We start from the raw sequence: 15,481 nt of genomic DNA, 5'->3' as shown, positions 1-15,481 counted from the left end.
AGCCATATGCAAATCAGTCTTGACCCTGCTCCCAATGGGAACCTTCCAGGGCGAAATGCCAGGCCAGGTCCTCCCTGGACTCGAAACAAGCATCCTGGGACCGATTTAGCCCTCATCAGCCAGGATAGCTTGACTCCAGTGGCATAGAGAGCATGAGACCCACGTCTGGGCATACCCGTCCCACTCGGGGTGAAAAATGCCCAAAAAAAGAAAATTTATGGGCAGAATGCAGAACAATGTTATGCATTCACCCCAGTACAGAGATCTGGGCCTAAATCCATCACTTTTTTTGCTCACCATGCCATTCCAGTTTGGACCCAGCCATATGCAAATCAGTCTTGACCATGCTCCCAATGGGAACAGTCCAACCCGAACTGCCAAGCCAGGTCCTCCCTGGACTGGAAACAAGCATCCTAGGACCGGTTTCGGGCATTCAGCCCTCAAGAGCAAGGATGGCTTGACTCCAGTGGCATGGAAAGCATGAGACCCACGTCTGGGCATACCCGTCCCACTTGGGGTAACAAATGCAAAAAAAAAAAAATTTGATGGACAGAATGCAGAACAATGTCATGCATTCATCCCAGTACAGAGATCTGGGCCTAAATCCATCGTTTTTTGTTTGCTCACCATGCCGTTCCAGTTTGGAGCCAGCCATATGCAAATCAGTCTTGACCCTGCTCCCAATGGGAACAGTCCAGCCCGAACTGCCAGGCCAGGTCCTACCTGGACTGGAAACAAGCATCCTAGTTCCTGTTTCGGGCTTTCAGCCCTCATCAGCCAGGATAGCTTGACTCCAGTGGCATGGAGAGCACCAGACCCATGTCTGGGCATACCCATCCCACTCGGGGTGACAAATGCAAAAAATAAATGATAGATAGAATGCAGAACAATGTCATGCATTCACCCCAGTACAGATATCTAGGCCTAAATCCATAGTTTCTTTTGCTCACCATGCCATTCCAGTTTGGACCCAGCCATATGCAAATCGGTCTTGACTCTGCTCCCAATAGGAACAGTCCAGCCCGAACTGCCAGGCCAGGTCCTCCCTGGATTGGAAACAACCATCCTAGGACCGGTTTCGGGCTTTCATCCCTAATCAGCCAGGATAGCTTGACTCCAGTGGCATGGAGAGCACGGGACCCACATCTGGGCATACCCGTCCCACTCGGGGTGACAAATGCAAAATAAATAAAAAATGATGGACAGAATGCAGAACAATGTCCCAGTACAGAGATCTGGGCCTAAATCCATCGTTTTTTTGCTCACCATGCCATTCCAGTTTGGACCCAGCCATATGTAAATCAGTCTTGGCCCTGCTCCCAATGGGAACAGTCCAGTCCGAACTGCCAGGCCAGGTCCTCCCTGGACTGGAAACAAGCATCCTAGTACCGGTTTCGGGCTTACAGCCCTCATCAGCCAGGATAGCTTGACTCCAGTGGCATGGAGAGCATGGGACCCACGTCTGGGCATTCCCGTCCCACTCGTGGTGACAAATGCAAAAAAAGAATTGATGGACAGAATGCAGAACAATGTCATGCCTTCACCCCAGTACAGAGATCTGGGCCTAAATCCATCGTGTTTTTTTGCTCATCATGCCATTCCAGTTTGGACCCAGCCATATGCAAATCAGTCTTGACCCGGCTTCCAATGGGAACAGTCCAGCCAGAACTGCCAGGCCAGGTCCTCCCTGGACTGGAAACAAGCATCCTAAGACCGGTTTCGGGCTCTCAGCCCTCATCAGCCAGGATAGCTTGACTCCAGTGGCATGGAGAGCACGGGACCCACGTCTGGGCATACCCGTCCCACTCAGGGTGACAAATGCAAAATACAAATTGATGGACAGAATGCAGAACAATGTCATGCATTCACCCCAGTACAGAGATCTGGGCCTAAACTATTGTTTTTTTTGCTCACCATGCCATTCCAGTTTGGACCCAGCCATATGCAAATCAGTCTTGACCCTGGTCCCAATGGGAACAGTCCAGCCCGAACTGCCAGGTCAGGTCCTCCCTATACTGGAAACAAGTATCCTAGGACCAGTTTCGGGCTTTCAGCCCTCATCAGCCAGGATAGCTTGACTCCAGTGGCATGGAGAGCACGGGACCCACGTCTAGGCATACCCGTCCCACTCGGGGTGACAAATGCAAAAAAAAGAATTTTGGACCCAGTCATATGCAAATCAGTTTTGACCCTGCTCCCAATGGGAACAGTCCAGCCCGATCTGCTGTGATGCCCTGAAACCGTTCAAAGGATGCTTGTTTCCGGTCCATGAAGGACCTGGCTTGGCAGTTCGGGCTGGACTGTTCCAATAAGGAACAGGGTCAAGACTGATTCACATATGGCTGGGTCCAAACTGGGGTGGTGTGGTGAGCAAAAGAATGAAAGATTTAACCCAGATCCTTGTAACTGGGGTGCATGTTTGCATTGTCCAGCATTCCGTCCATCAATTGTTTCTTTTGCATATGTCGCCCTAAGTGGGAAGGGTATGTCCAGACATGGATCCAGTGCTCACAACACCACTGGGTTCAAGCTAGCCTGGCTGATGAAGGGTGATGCCCTGAAATCGGTCCCAGGATGCTTGCAACCACCTCAGATGCATATTACTCAACACCCGCTCTGTCCACAAGCACGCTGTCGAACTCTGGGACCTACTTGACTCAGCCTTCCCGGAAGTCACCTTCCTCACAGAGACCTGGATGAACCCCTCCTCGGCACCAGACATTGCCATAGCCATCCCAGCGGGATACAAGATCACCAGAAGGGACCGCACCAACAAACCAGGAGGAGGAATCGCCATCGTCTAAAGGAGTACCCTCAGAGTCTCGACCTGCACGACTGATACCGCCAGCACCACCGAACACCTGCACTTCCAGATCCACACCGACCCCAACACCACCCTCAGAGGAACACTCATTTACAGACCCCCCGTACCCTGGCCAAAGTTCATTGACGACATCTCCGACTTCGTCAGCGCGCACGATCTTGCGCCCACTGACTACATTCTCCTCGGAGACCTGAATTTCCATCTCGAAAACCCCAACGACAGCAACTCTGTTGTCCTGCTCGATAACCTCGCCAATCTCGGCCTCAAACAGCATGTCACAACCCCCACCCACACCGCCGGACACACACTCGACCCTATCTTCTCAGCCAGCAACCATGTCACCTTCAGCCACACCACCGAACTACACTGGACTGACCACCGCTGCGTCCACTTCTCCTTCAAGAAACGCACCATGAACCACTATCCGCAACGGATCCCCTACCATAGCTGGAACAAGGTCAGCTCATCACCACCTTCGCCCGTGACCCACCGACAGACTCCACAAATACCGACACAGCCGCCAGCAACCTCAGGCAATGGATCAACGACTGCGCCAACACTCTCGCCCCGATAAAAAAACCCTCAAAAGGACGCACCGACAGAAAGGCCAACTGGTTCACCACCAACCTCCAGGAATCCAAACAGGTCTGCCGAAGATCGAGAAAAAGTGGTGCCAGGAAAAGACACCGGACAACCACACAGCCCTTAAGAACGCCAGCCACAAGTACCACCAACTCATCTGAGCCACCAAAAGGACCTCCTTCAAGGAACGCAGCGACAGCAACGCACACAACAGCAAAGAGCTCTTCAACATCGTGAACGAGCTCTCCAACCCCAACTCCAGCTCCAATGACATTCTGCCATCGCAAGACCTATGCGAATCCCTAGCCACCTTCTTTCACCGCAAGATCGCAGACATCCACGGCAGCTTCATCACCCAGACCCTCCCCACAGCCACCGACATGGCAGTCTCACCACCCCCCAGTCCCAGCGACCACCTGCTCTCCTGGGCCCCAAGTCAGCGACGATGACACCACCAAGACCATGAACACCATCCACTCCGGCTCGTCATCCGACCCCTGCCCTCACCACATCGTCAACAAAGCAAACCGCATCATCGCACCCCAACTACGGAAGATCATCAACAGCTCCTTCGAGACCGCCACCTTCCCGGAAAGCTGGAAGCACACTGAGATCAACGCCCTACTCAAGAAACCCACAGCGGACCCAAAGGACCTCAAGAACTTCCGACCCATCTCCCTTCTTCCCTTCCCGGCGAAAGTCATCAAAAAGATCGTCAACAAGCAACTGTCCCACTTCTTCGAGGAAAACAACATCCTGGACCCGTCCACATCAGGATTCTGCAGCAAGCATAGCACCGAAACTGCCCTCATTGCTGCCACAGATGACATCAGGACCATGCTGGACAACGGCGAAACCGCGGCCCTCATCCTCCTGGACCTCTCGGCCATCTTCAACACCGTCTGCCACCACACCCTCCGCACACGCCTCCACTACGCAGGAATCAGTGACAAGGCCCTGGATTGGATCACCTCCTTCCTCACCGACGGAACCCAGAGGGTCCGCCTCCCCCTTTCCGCTCTAAAGCCACCAAGATCATCTGCGGCGTGCCCCAAGGATCATCCCTCAGCCCTACCCTGTTCTACATCTACATGGCTCCACTCACCAACATTGTCCACTCACACAACCTCAACATCGTCTCCTATGCTGATGACACTCAGCTGATCCTCTCACTCACCAACGACCCCGCCCCCGCCAAAATAAACCTTCACGAAGGACTGAAGGCGGTCGCCGACTGGATGGAGAACAGTCGCCTGAAACTGAAATCAAGCAAAACAAGACGGAGGTTCTCATCCACGGCTCCTCCCTCTCTGCCTGGGACGCCTCCTGGGGGCCAGCTGCACTGAGAGCCGCACCGACGCCCACTGACCATGCAAGCAACCTGGGGTTCATCCTGGACTCTTCACTCTCAATGACCCAACAAGTCAACGCCGTCTCCTCCTCCTGCTTCAACACCCTCTGCATGCTTCGGAAGATTTACAGATGGATCCCCACGGGAACCAGAAAGATGGTCACCCACGCCCTCGTCAGCAGCAGACTGAACTATGTCAATACCCTCTATGCTGGAACCATGGCCAAACTCCAGAAAAAACATCAACGTGTACAGAACGCCTCCGCACACCTTGTCCTTGGCATCCCCCGCCACTCCCACTTCACGAGCCACCTGAAGGACCTGCACTGGCTCCCCATCAACAAGAGGATCACATCCAAGCTACTCACCCATGCTCACAAAGCACTCCACAATGCCGGATCAGCATACTTCAACAAGTGTCTCGCCTTCTACACCCTGAATCGCCAGCTTCTCTCCGCCAACCTCACCCTCGCCATCGTCCCACACATACACAGAAACACCACCGGTGGCAGATCCTTCTCCTACCTCGTCGCCAAGACATGGAACACCCTCCTCACCCATCTGCGTCAGACCCAGGACCTTCTGACCTTGAGGAGACTTCTCAAGACCTGTCTGTTCGAGCGGTAGCTGTTACCCCCCCCCCCCCGCTCAGTGCCTTGAGACCCTTACGGGTGAGTAGTGCGCTATACAAATCGATTGATTGATTGATTGATTGATTGATTGATTGATTGATTGATTGATTGATTGTTTCCGGTCCAGGAAGGACCTGGCTTGGCAGTTCGGGCTGGACTGTTCCCACAAGGAACAGGGTCAAGACTGATTTGCATATGGCTGGGTCCAAACTGGGGTGGTGAGCAAAAGAATGATGGATTTAACCCAGATCCTTGTGACTGGGGATGAATGTTTGCATTGTCCAGCATTCCTTCCATCAATTGTTTCTTTTGCATATGTCGCCCTAAGTGGGAGGGGTATGCCCAGACATGGGTCCCGTGCTCACCACACCACTGGATTCAAGCTAGCCAGGCTGATGAAGGGTGATGCCCTGAAACCGGTCCCAGGATGCTTGTTTCCTGTCCAGGGAGGACCTGGCTTGGCAGTTCGGGTTGGACTGTTCCCACAAGGACCAGGGTCAAGACTGATTTGCATATGGCTGGGTCCAAACTAGGGTGGTGTGGTGAGCAAAAGAATGATGGATTTAACCCAGATCCTTGTGACTGGGGGTGAATGTTTGCATTGTCCAGCATTCTGTCCATCAATTGTTTCTTTTGCATATGTCGCCCTTAGTGGGAAGAGTATGCCCAGACGTGGGCCCCATGCTCACCACACCACTGGAGTCAAGCTAGCCTGGCTGATGAAGTGTGTTGCCCTGAAACCGGTCCCAGGATTCTTGTTTCCGTCCAGGGAGGACCTGGCTTGGCAGTTCGGGCAAGACTGTTCCCACAAGGAACAGGGTCAAGACTGATTTGCATATGGCTGGGTCCAAACTGGGGTGGTGTGGTGAGCAAAAGAATGATGGATTTAACCCATATCCTTGTGACTGGGGGTGAATGTTTGCATTGTCCAGCATTCCGTCCATCAATTGTTTCTTTTGCATATGTCGCCCTAAGTGGGAAGAGTATGCCCAGACGTGGGTACCATGCTCACCACACCACTAGATTCAAGCTAGCCTGACTGATGAAGTGTGATGCCCTGAAATCGTTCCCAGGATGCTTGTTTCCGGTCCAGGGAGGACCTGGCTTGGCAGTTTGGGCGGTACTGTTCCCACAAGGAACAGGGTCAAGACTGATTTGCATATGGCTGGGTCCAAACTGGGGTGGAGTGGTAAGCAAAAGAATGATGGATTTAACCCAGATCCTTGTGACTGGGGGTGAATGTTTGCATTGTCCAGCATTCCGTCCATCAATTGTTTCTTTTGCATATGTCGCCCTAAGTGGGAAGGGTATGCCGAGACATGGGTCCTGTGTTCACCACACCACTGGATTGAAGCTAGCCTGGCTGATGAAGGCTGATGCCCTAAAACCGGTCCCAGGATGCTTGTTTCTGGTCTAGGGAGGACCTGGCTTGGCAGTTCGGGCTGGACTGTTCCCACAAGGAACAGGGTCAAGACTGATTTGCATATGGCTGGGTCCAAACTGGGGTGGTGTGGCGAGCAAAAGAATGATGGATTTAACCCAGATCCTTGTGACTGGGGGTGAATGTTTGCATTGTCCAGCATTCCGTTCATCAATTGTTTCTTTTGTTAATATAAAAGCAACAATAATTTCTTGTTTAAAAAGATAAAATCTAAAAATATTTTTAAAACATGTACCATATTAAAAAGGGAAACCCAAGAATAGCAACAATCAATCGTTTTACAAATATAACATTATATAGCTATTACATAACATAGAATTACTATTTTAAGGAAAAGTTTTGGGAAGCAAACTATTTCGTCGTGCAAGCAAACCTTCTGATAATCCACATCTTTCCAAGGAATTTTGCAACTCCACATGCTACAAGAGGCCTACAATCTGATTTTAAGATGCGGAGTGCATCCCGATGGTAACAAGTTCCTTATAACCTACAAACAGGGGTTGACAACTGGTATCTTGGGAATTATAGAGAGATCAAGCAAAGAAAATATGGGCAATTGATTCAGTCATTATGGGGCAGCCCGAACAATGCTGTATAATAGACGGAGGCTGTCACCAAGCCGCTGTAAAGGAATTCACAGGGAGTGATCCTAATCGAAAAAAATGTCCATCTTAAGGTATGCTTGGGAAGGTTAAGTCTTTAAATGCGGATCTATCATTAGTCGATGATACAAGAAGGTTTGTCCAGCATATAAAAACACATCAGATCCGTATTGAACAGCACGATTTTGCACTGAAATATTCATAGACTTACGAGCAGTTGATTCTTGGTGAGTTCCTATAGTTTCTGACTTTACGTCAGTGCTAATGGTGCCTCTTTTTAAAGAAGTCTGATAGAGCTATTCTTTTATGCTTTGATGTACTAGATACATCAGAGTTATTGTCATTAATGCATTCTTACCGTCACTTTTTTTAAAAACAGTTGTAAACTGCAATAAGTTACAACTAATGGGAGATGAGGACACGGCCATTATTGATTAACACAGCAAGGCCCATAGACATCCTTAAGTGTTCCCAGGTGCCAGAGGCAATAGGGGATATTCACAAAGGTAACTTACAATTGTGAATAATTTACACGAGTAGTTTACTCTTACACTTTTGAGTAACTTTACTACTTCTAGTTATTTACAAAATTTGAGTGTAAAGTTACTCAAAAGTGTAGATTTAAACATCCCGGATGGAGCCAAATTTAAGTTTGTATGTTACTGCTACCAGAAAGAAGCAGTGGTAAGTCCAGCACCACAAATGGCCAATCACTGATACTGAGACATCCTCCAATAGAAAATATTGGAGATACAGTCTTATAATAAAATTCCATAGGAAATAATGTTAAATTAGTTTCAGATATTTAAAACAGTTTAAAATATAAATAAATATGATATATTTTTTTAAAAAGTCAAACATACACAAAGTATTTATTATTTCATTATAAAACATTTTTACAACTTTTTTGAATTCATAAATTAATGTAATGTTATTTTTTGATTAAAATAGGATTATACTATTTTTAATTAATTATATGCATAACTTTTAATAATGCATAATAAAATATATTTTTCCTTTATGTGGAATTTGTTTTTTAATTTAGATTTTAGAAAAATTATTTTAATTTACTTTAATATATTTTAATTATTGAAAGATTTGGGGGCAGATTTATGTTCCCTGGCGCATCCCTGCAAATCAGCATGGATGCGCCAGATGAGATGCGTCACGCAAGTTTGCCCTTGCGCCACCGCAGATGCGCCGTATTTACAATGCGGCGCATCGTGGCGCAAGGACAAGCAGATACGTGATGCATCTGCCGGCGTAAGGTTGGCGCAGTGCTGAAGTTGCGTCGCAAGCGCGACGCAACTCCAGCACTGTTCCAACCTACCCTATCCCTAACATGGTGCGTCAAGCCTTACGCCTGCTTCTAGCAGGCGCAGGGTTTTGACGCATCAGCGTTGGGAAAGTGACTCAGTGAAATCTTATAGATTTCACTGAGTCACTTTTCAGGGGCGTTCCTGCGACGGAACGCCCCCCCCTGAGTAGCAACGCCCACATGAAACCTGACGCAGGTTTCATGTGGCGCAGGGCTTTACACCGTGACGCATCTCCATAGATGCGTCACGATGTAAATGGGGCGCAACATGGCGCAGGGTTTACGCCGCCGCTGCGTCACAAAAGTGACGCAACGGCGGCGTAAAAGGGGCGCAAGTCCCTCATAAATCTGCCCCTTAATGTATTGTTCAGGTCTTACTTGCAATAGGAGGAACAGGCTGATTAGACTGGAAATTCAATTTAAAGTATTGTCGCGAGAACAAAATAATTAGATCCTTCTCAAAAATAAAGTATTTTATTATTGCTTCTTCAAGCCTACTTTTGCCATTATTTGTCTGGCTCTAGTATTCCGTGTGACACCATTCCCCTGAGCTGGTGTCTGGAATGCTGAGAGAGAAAGATATAGTGAAATACAGGTGTGTGTGTGTGTGTGTTCGTGTGTGTGTGTGTGTGTGTGTGTGTGTGTGTGTGTGTGTGTGTGTGATGTTGATCCTGGGACATAATTGAAGTTGGAGGAAGAATGGAGCCCTAACAGAGCCTACAAGGCTGTGGCTGTAAGCTTAGCCCCCAAGACATGAAGATTTGATTCTTACAGGCTTCTTCATAACATGTTATGCCCAGAGCCCATAAAGTCTTTAAGGTGGCACTTTTCCAGGGAAAGAGAACATCCCGGGAAAAAAGCAATCAATCCTGCTTTCAGCTCAGACTCACTCACCTCTCTCATAAAGTGGTGACACTTTTTGCCTCATGAAGCATCCCACTCCACTGTGAAGACCACTCACACATACTCCCGGACAGTGCTGAGTGGACACGGTGCTACTGGGACAGGCACATGAACAGAGCGTGAACAGTACAAGTGTATCCGTCTGATTCTGGTGAGACTGGAGAAGAGGGAAGTGGAGCACCTCTTGTGTATGGATTGTATGTGCTTGTATTGTGTTTGTATTGGTTCTAAATGAGTACAAACATGCGTGGGAAGTAATAGGGTTCTGTACATATTTAGGTGAAGGCAACAATTGGTGGATGAGAAGTTGCTTAAAGAGATAAATGATCATCTTACTGAAATGGAGAGGCACAGAAGCAAGTTTGGTTTGTGCTAGGATGTTGTCTGGTACTTTCCAATTCACACCTCTTGAATTGGTGTGTGTCGATGGCAAGGCTTTGTGTGATGCATTGGCCATTTTGAGATGTCAATGCTAGAGTTTTGAGAGCCAGTTGCTTGCAGATTAGGTACTGATTATGATGCAGGAATTTTAGGTTTGTCAGTGGTGTGATGAGGTGGTGCTGTTTCTTCACATCGCTGGTAAGCTGGCCAGCAGTGTGCAAGACACTCTTCTGCTGAACCAGGTGAGAGCAAAAGACATAGTACATTGCCACCCTGCAATGGGAGATGACCAATACGTGTACAGTGGTTCTGATGGTTTTATTTTGAGGAGGAGGGATAGATGGTACCATGCTATTGGTGTGTTTTTGGCACTATGGGGTTTGAAGCTGGCGTTGCTGTCAATGATGTGATAACATTGCCAATGTGTTAGCAGTGAATTTTCATGTCAGTATGTTCATATTCCTATTTGTGATGCATTCCTAGAGCTGTGCTTACTTGGAGCTTTTAGGCATGAGGATCACCGCAGCATTGGTTGGGAACTGTCCAAGTAGGCATAGGACAAATGGGCGTGCAGGAAGAATATTGAACGTTTGAGGTGATTGATGTTGCTGCTTGGGGACCAGAAGGCACGGGCAACCATTATAGGTGATGATTAGCACATCACTCTTGACTCAGTCATTGTCTCTGTGCTGTAGTATGACCTGAAGCATGATTGATGGTAATTTAGAATGGGGTTAGTATCACTTTGTTCTTGCAGTTGAAAGGTGACTGCTTTTTCTAATATGTTTTATAGGAAGGTAGATGTTTGAAGAACAGAAATTAACTACATTGCCACGATCGATTTGGGGTCGTTCATTAGGATTTTTCCAGTTATGTGACACTATGATCAGGACAGATACTAGGCTTCTCATGAGAAGAATTTCACGATTGTTGGTGGTAGGATGTCATTTTCACAACTGGTGGCTTTGCTAAGGGGCCGGCTTTAGGGTGGTGCACAGGTAGCAGAGCTCAGAGACGATGAGGGGGCGCTGTGTTTTTAAACATTGTATGGATTTAAAACCACCTGCTGTAGAGTTCCTTGTGAGTCCAGAACTTTCAGGCAGCAATACAAATGTCAAGATAACTCTTGTGAATAATGTAGCTGCTGGAGATAGATTGAGTTTTGTCTAGCGGCAGTTTTGACTCATCATGAACTAGTGCAGAGCATTAATATGTCTGCTGGAATGAAAGTGTACCGTGCAGATCACAGAATTGTTTTTTTTATGTAGGTTGCTGAGTGGGTTATTTCTTTTGCCACAGAGATTCTTTGTTTACTTGTAGTTCATAAGTTACAATCCTAGTATAGCACAGTGAGCTATGAACTGTCATCAAAGAGCTGTATGTAAACTGCAAGGTTTAGTAAACTATGCCTTGCAGTTTACATACAGCTCTTTGATGACAGTTGAACGTTATATTTTATTCACCCAGTCTTTTATTATCTTAATGTGCTAAAAAGTATTAATTTGGGGAGAAATACATTCTTATTAGTAAAGTGAACCGCTACTGCTGTGTTACATTATAAATTGTAAGTTTGTGCTTTCACAGACGAAGAACTCTTAAAATATACTGCCTACCAGTATGGGTGACATGTGACTTCTACACCTCGCAGTCATCATTATCTTATGTAACATTTCCTATACACTGATTTACACACAAGATTCACTGTCTCTATATAATTGCTACTTGTTGTTTGTTGATCCTCTTACTTGCAACTCCTCTCAGCCTCCTGCTCCGGTCCGACGCGGCGTTAGTGCCGATTGTGTGGAGAGCAGAAGGCACGCTCCACTATTTCCGGTCTAGGCACTTCCAAGTGGACAGGCAGCATTATGGCTGTTTCCCCTGCCTACTTAAACCCCTGCTTGTGCGGGCGCGCAGCGTGTGCGCCGCTGGCGCGCCTAAGGCAAGCAAGTCTGTGCCCGTCCACGCCTGGACGACGCCAGACGCCAGACATGCTGCCGGTTCGACCCCCTTAAAACAGTCATATTCACGGGACGACCTAGTTGCTAGCAGAACTGAGATTAGTCAATGTGCACACCAGCCGTGTGAACCTTTAGAGGGTCCCTTTCTTTGGTTTCATTAGCAGTCACAGCTTCTATACCCTCTTCCCCGCACACCATCAAGTTTCTTAGTCTTAACTGACGCTTGCTCGTTAAACACATTGACCTCATTCAGGATGAGGCGCCTGATATCCTCTTCCCGACTGAGACATGGCTTACTGCTAATATGGAGGCAGAACCAAGTTTGGCCCTGCCCCAGGGGTATGCTATTAGGACACTGAACAGAGGTGGCCGGTGTGGTGGCATTGCAATCATTTTTAAAACTGGCTATATCTGCACCTTGAATAAGGAGGTCATTGTGGACTGTGAATGTGCATTTTTCAAAATTTCCATCAAAGCTAACTTCACTCTGTCTGGCCTCTTGATCTAGCACTTCCCAGGGCCCTCCAAAGATTTTAGGGAAGCCCTAATCACTGCGTCCGGCCTATTAGCTACAAGGTCGGCCAATTTCAACATTATTGGGGACCTCAATCTGCACTTAGAAGCGAGTCAAGACAGTGAGATTAGCAAGGATCCTAGCGGACCTTGCTGCCTTCCAACTTACGCAGCGCGTCCCGACTGAGACATGGCTTACTGCTAATACGGAGGCAGAACCAAGTTTGGCCCTGCCCCAGGGGTATGCTATTAGGACACTGAACAGAGGTGGCCGGTGTGGTGGCATTGCAATCATTTTTAAAACTGGCTATATCTGCACCTTGACTAAGGAGGTCATTGTGGACTGTGAATGTGCACATTTCAAAATTTCCATCAAAGCTAACTTCACTCTGTCTGGCCTCTTGATCTAGCACTTCCCAGGGCCCTCCAAAGATTTTAGGGAAGCCCTAATCACTGCGTCCGGCCTATTAGCTACCAGGTCGGCCAATTTCAACATTATTGGGGACCTCAATCTGCACTTAGAAGCGAGTCAAGACAGTGAGATTAGCAATGATCCTAGCGGACCTTGCTGCCTTCCAACTTACGCAGCGCGTCCCGACTGAGACATGGCTTACTGCTAATACGGAGGCAGAACCAAGTTTGGCCCTGCCCCAGGGGTATGCTATTAGGACACTGTACAGAGGTGGCTGGTGTGGTGGCATTGCAATCATTTTTAAAACTGGCTATATCTGCACCTTGACTAAGGAGGTCATTGTGGACTGTGAATGTGCACTTTTCAAAATTTCCATCAAAGCTAACTTCACTCTGTCTGGCCTCTTGATCTAGCACTTCCCAGGGCCCTCCAAAGATTTTAGGGAAGCCCCAATCACTGCGTCCGGCCTATTAGCTACCAGGTCGGCCAATTTCAACATTATTGGGGACCTCAATCTGCACTTAGAAGCGAGTCAAGACAGTGAGATTAGCAATGATCCTAGCGGACCTTGCTGCCTTCCAACTTACGCAGCGCGTCCCGACTGAGACATGGCTTACTGCTAATACGGAGGCAGAACCAAGTTTGGCCCTGCCCCAGGGGTATGCTATTAGGACACTGAACAGAGGTGGCCGGTGTGGTGGCATTGCAATCATTTTTAAAACTGGCTATATCTGCACCTTGACTAAGGAGGTCATTGTGGACTGTGAATGTGCACTTTTCAAAATTTCCATCAAAGCTAACTTTACTCTGTCTGGCCTCTTGATCTAGCACTTCCCAGGGCCCTCCAAAGATTTTAGGGAAGCCCTAATCACTGCGTCCGGCCTATTAGCTACCAGGTCGGCCAATTTCAACATTATTGTGGACCTCAATCTGCACTTAGAAGCGAGTCAAGATAGTGAGATTAGCAATGATCCTAGCGAACCTTGCTGCCTTCCAACTTACGCAGCGCGTCCCGACTGAGACATGGCTTACTGCTAATACGGAGGCAGAACCAAGTTTGGCCCTGCCCCAGGGGTATGCTATTAGGACACTGAACAGAGGTGGCCGGTGTGGTGGCATTGCAATCATTTTTAAAACTGGCTATATCTGCACCTTGACTAAGGAGGTCATTGTGGACTGTGAATGTGCACTTTTCAAAATTTCCATCAAAGCTAACTTTACTCTGTCTGGCCTCTTGATCTAGCACTTCCCAGGGCCCTCCAAAGATTTTAGGGAAGCCCTAATCCCTGCGTCCGGCCTATTAGCTACCAGGTTGGCCAATTTCAACATTATTGGGGACCTCAATCTGCACTTAGAAGCGAGTCAAGACAGTGAGATTAGCAATGATCCTAGCGGACCTTGCTGCCTTCCAACTTACGCAGCGCGTCCTGAATAGTACAGACTCAGCAGGCCATTTTTTGGACCCTATTTTTTCCAATCTACCTGCCCTCATAGTTATCCCGCCCCTCCCTATGAGCTGGTCTGACCACTATCTGGTATCTATGACACTACAGGGAGTAGGTCCTCCTCAGGATGTCCCACGGAAACCCGTTCCAAAGGGCCCCTGGCATAAATGATATGCTGATCACTTTCGTGACCTCCTCCTTAGTCAAGCACCTAGTCTTCCAGATAACTTTGACAGGGCAGAGAGCATCCTGTCTGACTAGCTCATGCATTCCCTTGACACTCTTATCCCTGCCAGAGGGTTCCACAGTCGCAGAACCCAGTCAAGCCTGTGGTTCAATGATAACCTGGCTCAGGCCAGGAAAACTTGCAAAGCCCTGGAACGGGCTTGGAGACGGCAATATGACCCACCACTAAAAGTACGATATCGGGTGGCCATCAAAAAATACCATAAGTCCATTCAGAAAGAAAGAACTGATTATTTTGCAGATAAAATTAAAAATAGCAGCAATACTGCAAAATGTATCTTCTCCTTACTTAACGACCTCAAATCTTCAGGGCAACCTAATACATCCCCCCTCTCTTCCAATCAGCAATGTGAGGCACTGGCCGCATTCTTTATTAGGAAAGTTAAGGACATATACAAAGCCTTCCCTCACACTGCGATCAAAGCAGGCCCCCCATCTTAGCCTAGCGCCGTCCCGTCACTCTCCACTTTTCCCGCGCTCTCTCAAGAAGCCATGTGCATCATTTGCAATAAACTTAAATCTCAATCCCCAGTGGATCCCCTCAAACCTGATCAGTTTCAAAAATTCCTACCTCAGCTCCTTCCCCCTTTTTGTGATCTTATAAATCTGTCTATATCCTTTGCTGTAGTTCCCGTCACCTAGAAACACGCTAAGGTGAATCCACTACTCCAAAAACCCACTTTGGATGACTCCAAGCCGGAGAATTTTCGCCGTATGTCTCTTCTCCCTTTGGTATCTAAAGTCAGAAAAGCCAATAAACTCCATTCTCACCACCTACATTGCAGCCAATAATCTGCTAGACCCCTCTCAAAATGGCTTCGGTCCACGACACAGCACTGACACTACCCTTTTGGCCTTAACGGAATATCTACG

Source organism: Triturus cristatus, chromosome 8 (assembly GCF_964204655.1).
Source record: "Triturus cristatus chromosome 8, aTriCri1.1, whole genome shotgun sequence".
In the NCBI taxonomy this organism is placed as follows: Eukaryota; Metazoa; Chordata; class Amphibia; order Caudata; family Salamandridae; genus Triturus; species Triturus cristatus.
This window is presented reverse-complemented; position numbering follows the sequence as displayed.